Consider the following 6,000-nt stretch of genomic DNA (forward strand, 5'->3'; position numbering starts at 1 on the left):
AGGTTAAAAAGTAAAAGGGGTGACCCAGATTTGGTTGTCTTGCCCCAGATAATCTGGTCCAGCAGGTCCAGTTGGGATCTGGGCTGAATGTAAGGAACTGCCCACAGGAACTGGTAGTCATTGGGATTGAGGGCCACCATCCAGACCAGTGACCTCCAGAGCTACATTCTCATCCCATCACGGAGCTTCCACAGCCTTTAATACATCTGCTGTGTCACAGCCGCTTCCAAGGTGATCACTCGGGGGAACAGCTCCTTCACTGTACCACCTGGTTTCTTAAAGGAGCGTCAAACCTTTTAACCATCTCACAAAACACAACACAAGGCAGTGCAATCCTCCCACAGTTACCCTCTGATTTATTAAACGACACCCACCAAGTGACAAGGATGGGCCTTTTGTGCCATTCCAGGAACTCTGGGCCAGGGTCTCGTCGACAGAGCAGATTCACTTCTCGGTGTCTTGGTTGGGTCCTGGGCACAGGGCCCAGGAGTGACGCTACCCAAGGACAAGGATGAAGGAAGGCAGCATTGTCATTGCAAGCATATGCCTTTTAATCAACTACCGATCTCAACTGCAGAAAAGATACCTATACTCTGCTAAAGTTCAGGAAGGATAAATAATTTTTCTCTTTGTAGTCGACAGAGTGGTACTCACAATTAAGGTAAAAATAATATGTTGTCTTCATATGCTCTCTCCTTCCAGAGATGGCTCCAATTTACCTGTCAACTTGATTGTGAGATGGAACAAGTAATCCCGGTGAGTGAAATCAACACATCCCATTTTTAGGGGGTTAACCGAAGATGAGAGAGGAAACATCACTCATCAAAGGTCTGACACCTTACTCTGTGGTCCAGTCGGGGAGGTTCTAATTGTTCATCAAAGACTGTATCATTAGGGTAATTATGTGGGCTGTCATGAAGGACTTTTCACTGTCTGCACCCAATAATATCTTGCTCCTTGTGGTCCATGATGTGGGCCAGGGAGCCACCAAAGCTTGTCCTCTCCACACCGTGATTCAGGGCTCCAGGGACACTCAGGCTTGTGGATTCAGCTGGCAGTGAGCACAAACCAATGGTGCAGAGGTCAGACAGACGAGTGGTGTAAGGAAGGCCTGGGAGCAGACACTCATGGCTGTCCTTGCCTCTGGTCAGACCTGACTCACATAGTAAGAGAGTAACAAAAGCAGAACAGCATAAACTCCTTGCATCCTGGTACATAGGACAGAACACTCACCCTCTTATTGCTGTACATGTGCAGCCAGCCAACTCAGTCACCTTCTTCAGGAAGAACATCCAGAGAGAACAACAAAGTATCTCATGCCAAGCCACGTAGAACTTCAAAGTACTGAGAGTGAAAAAACCACTGTCTATGCATTTCTAGAGAAAGACTACTTGCTGTCCAGACCCATTTTCTTGATTTTTTTTCTTCTTCTCAAAAGAATAGAACACATCATTCTGGAGCCAACAAGATGGAGCAGGTCAATGGCTAGCTGTCCACCCAATGATGACAACCACGGTCACAGACAGAAGAGAAACTGCAGACTCCAGAGAGAAAACAGCAGTGGGCTGACTGGGGATAGAAGTGAGAACTTGACGAGTGACCAGTGAAATGCAGACACCATAACTAAAACAAAACAAATCAGGATACACATGTAATAAATAGTATCATCTTGCCCTGGGAGGTGTGCTCAGTGGTTGAGCATTGATCTATGAACCAGGAGTAACGTTATGCATGGCATCCCCATCAGGGCACATACCCTGGTTGTGGACTCCATCCCCAGTAGGAGGCGTGTAGGATGCAGCTGATGAATGATTCTTTCTCATCATTGACGTTATTATCTTTCTCTCCCTCTCCGTTCCTCTCTGAAATCAATACAAACTACATTTAAATTAAATAAATAAATAAATAGCATCACCTCAATAAGGTATCTGGATACATAAATTTACATAAGGCAAAAGGAAATACTTTGAAATGTTGAAAGTGGTTAACCTTGGTTAGTGGAGAGAAGTGGTTTCTTTTACCTCATACTATTCTTTGTAAATTTCTACTAATGATCCGGTATTATTGTGATAATGAGAAAAAGTCTTCTAAAATAAACATTTAAGTAACTCTTTTTTTGTTTGTTTGAAATGCATTTTGCATCTATGTTCAGTGACCATCCACTTATCTTTGAGAAACTTAAAAAGTGCTTTGGGTGTGAAATATTCTTTAAAATTCATTTTAACAGCTCCTGAATGAGAACACTGGGCTTTGGAGATGCTGGGTCTGCTTGGAAAAAATAATGGGGCAGGGGCTGGGGACAGGGCAGGGGATGGGGCAGGTAAGGTACCCTGAATAGAGGCTCCTTGGCAGTATGCCTCAGGGTCCACAGCTCAGGGTGTATTTGAAGAATTCCTCACTGGAAGGCTGATATCTACAGTAACGATTCAGATTTGATAAACTTTAGACATGAGCCATAGCTAATTTTCTTTTTAAAACGTGTTTTGCTGTTCTAATTGAAAAATCCTATCTAATAATAGACAAACATGGTAATTAACCATACCTTCGCTACTATCGCTATTGGCTGATCAGCACGATATGCAAATTAATTGCCAACAATATGGCGGATAATTTGCATACTGCAGGCAGGGCGGGACCCTGGGAGCTGCCATCCAGGCCTCTGTGTGCGACCCCAGGAGCTGCTGGGAATCCAGGCCGCAGGCAAGGCACCGCACGGGACCAAGGAGCCACCTTGCCTGTCGCCCGTGATGGTCATCATGATCTGAAAGCTGGGCCACAGGCAAGGCAGCACCCTGGGACCCAGGAGCCTGTAGGCGAGATCTGCAGGCAAAGCAGCCATCAAGCTAAGAGGGGGAGGGTTGGGGGTGGAAGGAGCTACAGGAGCAGCTCTGGCCGGAGACTTAAGACTCCCGCTGGAGTGAGGAGCAAAGACTAAAGGCTCCTGCCACAGCAAAGACTGTGTCCAGAGCGAAGATGGAAGGCGGTGGCCAGAGTGAAGGTCTGGCTCCCGGGTGCCAGAGGAAAATTGGTGCTGGCAGCCAGGGGAAAGAAGGCCTATTGCGCGAATGTTTGTGCAACGGGCCTCTAGTCTGTATATATAAAAGGCTGATATGCTACGTGTCCGACTGTGCGACCAGTCCCTATGACGCGCACTGACCACCAGCGGGAGACGTTCAATGCTGGAGCTGTCATGACGTGAACTGGCAATTTACCAAGAAACGGCACCACGAACCTGGAACCCATAAGCAACAATCAGCTTCCCCCAAGTGGGACACAGGCCCTGCCACCACCCTGGAGCAAAACCCCACCAAATAGCAGCCAACACTGCCTGGACCCCATGGTGCAAAGCCCACAGCCCAGCCCTGATGCTGTGGGTGCCAGGTAATGACATCACATAGTGACACCTGGCTTCCTCTCCCTAGGGACTAGCCTCATTGGAGTTTCCTCACCCCACTTGCTGTATAGCCAAGTGCAAACATTTTACAGTTTAACCAAATCTCTATGAAATGTTTTCACATGCTCATCTCATTTGGTCCTCTCAAAAGTCCTTGAGTAGGTAGGTAGGAGAATCGGTAGAGCCCTATTTTCTTTTCATTAGCTGGAAAACGGAGATTTAGAATGTTTAGAAACTTGACCCAACTGAAAAGAAGTAAGAAATGGTAGAACATGAAAATGACTTGAGGTTTTCTTACTGTGCAGAATATAGTCAAACGGTGCTATTGTTAAATATTTCACCCTTTGTTCTCCCTGCATGATCTACAATAATAATCTGCTTTTTATTGATATTTACTGCTGCGTTGCTGACAATATCCTGAAAGAAAAGTTGGGGTGCTTCAATGGGCTGGAAAAAGTTTAGCTAAATCAGAAAACAGGTCAAAGTAAGCAAGCTTATCAACATATATATAAAGCTCTTAGTGTGCCAGTCGTACCGATGTGTTTCAATCTCTTATTGTTGATGGTGAATTTGGTTGACACTTTTATTATAGAGAAAGGGCCAATAGCGATATTAAAATATCTCTTCCAATTAATTTCCTTTCAATGTGCATAAATTCGTGCACTTGGCCAACTGTCCAGTAACCCAAAATAGTAAATTTGGCATTATCTTTTTAAAACATCAATTGCATATTCTTTGTGTTGGTATGAAAAGGTTGTTTGTAAAGGTTCAGAAAATACAGATGTGTTGAGCATTATATGTCACATTTATTAAAATTCAATACGTAACTTCCCAGGTATGAAAAACATCAGGTGAAGTCAATTAATTTTCTTTGGGTAAAAATCAACTGTTGAAAATATCAAATTAAAATGTGGCTGTATCTTCTTCCTTAAAAGTTAAAAACATAATAGATGTGATTTAACTCACGCAAATGGTTTGTGAAGCTGAAATACTTCCATGCAGGGTCTGCTCAATCCTGGCATTAGCTTAGTGCAAGGACTGAGAGCCACATGTCACCTATTCTGTCCAGTGAGGAAGGCAGCTGTGTGTGAATCATTCCTGCCACTAAACCCGTTGGACAGCCAGCCTGCGAGGCAGCAAGGATGCCAGGCTCAGCTCACAGGTGGGAGAAGTGCTGCCATGTCTCTCAGAACAGTTCCAGACTCAGCCTGAGAAGGACAAGCCCTACCAGCCAAGACCCAGTCAGGCCAGTGCTGGGCTCTAAGTATGACTGACAATTGTCTTTCCCCCTTATTTCTTCAGAAACCAAACCAACCCCCCTTCGAACCAAAATTTAATAATCATCCTTTCACTCAAGTCACTGCTGAATGAACACCAAGTTGTATATGAGCTCATGAGGTGACTTCCCTCCTAGACACACATTATAAGAGTCTGGAATAAACTCTGTCCCTGCCCAGTCCCTTCACTCCACCTGTAGGAACCACCCCCCTCCCACAGCCCCTCCCTCCCAAACACATCTACACCCTGTTTGACCAGGTAGTTAACTTTACTGGGGACTACAGATCCGTCTTGTCCCCTGGTTTGAGACACAAGCTCTGGAGAAGCAGGACCCCTCACTGCCTGGCTTAATAGACATGGGGCCCTGCTGGGGTCTGGCTGGAACTCTGTCCCCAGCTGCCTTCTGTCAGCACAGCAGCCAGCACTCATCCAGGTCCAGGGAGCATATGCAACCTGTACTGGGATGACAGGGGCAACAGCTGCGCACAGGGAAGCAGCCCACACGGGGGCTCTTGGTCTCTCACTGGGGCTCTTGCTCCCAGGTGGGGACTTGATGGAGCCCCTCCACTCTCCTGCTGGGCCTCAGAACCACACACCTTGCCCAGCACCAATTCTCCCGGGAACTGCCCTGGGCTTTTGCCTGCCCAGACCCACCCACCTACCCAGCTGCTACTGCTGCTCTCAGCCTTGCCACCTGAGAGGAATCTGGGCTTCTCAACAATCTGAATGTGAAATAACCCAGCCTAAAACCCCTGAATGGAAGGTGCAGAGACCACAGGGGCATGTCCTAGCTCAAAGCTTCTCCCACTTCTTGGCTTTAATTCCAGAGATGTCATCATCTCCTAGGGGTGATTGTGCAGCTCAGCCCAGGTATCCCACCTGCCACTCTTAAGGCAATAGCGTCTCCCATACTGTTCTCTGGACCATTGCCTGCTCTACCCTCATGAGAATCCTGGCTGCTGGTCACCCCGGGGCCCCTGGGCTGTGCTGGTGTTCACACGTGTGGACTCACTGGGTGAATAAACACATATGTTGATTTTAGAGTGAGAGAAAAATAAGGATGGAGAGAAACACATACAGCAGTTCTTCTTTTCTGTACTCTCATACCTTCAGCGGTTGATTCTTGTAATTGCCCTGACCAGTGATGGAACTTACAACCTGGGCATATGGAGATGATTCGCCGACCCACTGAGCTCTTTGACCTCAGCAAGACATATACAGCCATTTATGTAAAATACCCAATCATGTATGAATCGGTAGATACAAAAACGATCATGATGACAGAGAGTGGTGGAAGACAACATAGGATTCATGGGGTTTCATAAGTG

The sequence above is a fragment of the Myotis nattereri genome (genome assembly GCF_964212035.1).
Source record: "Myotis nattereri genome assembly, chromosome: 21".
Taxonomy (NCBI): Eukaryota; Metazoa; Chordata; class Mammalia; order Chiroptera; family Vespertilionidae; genus Myotis; species Myotis nattereri.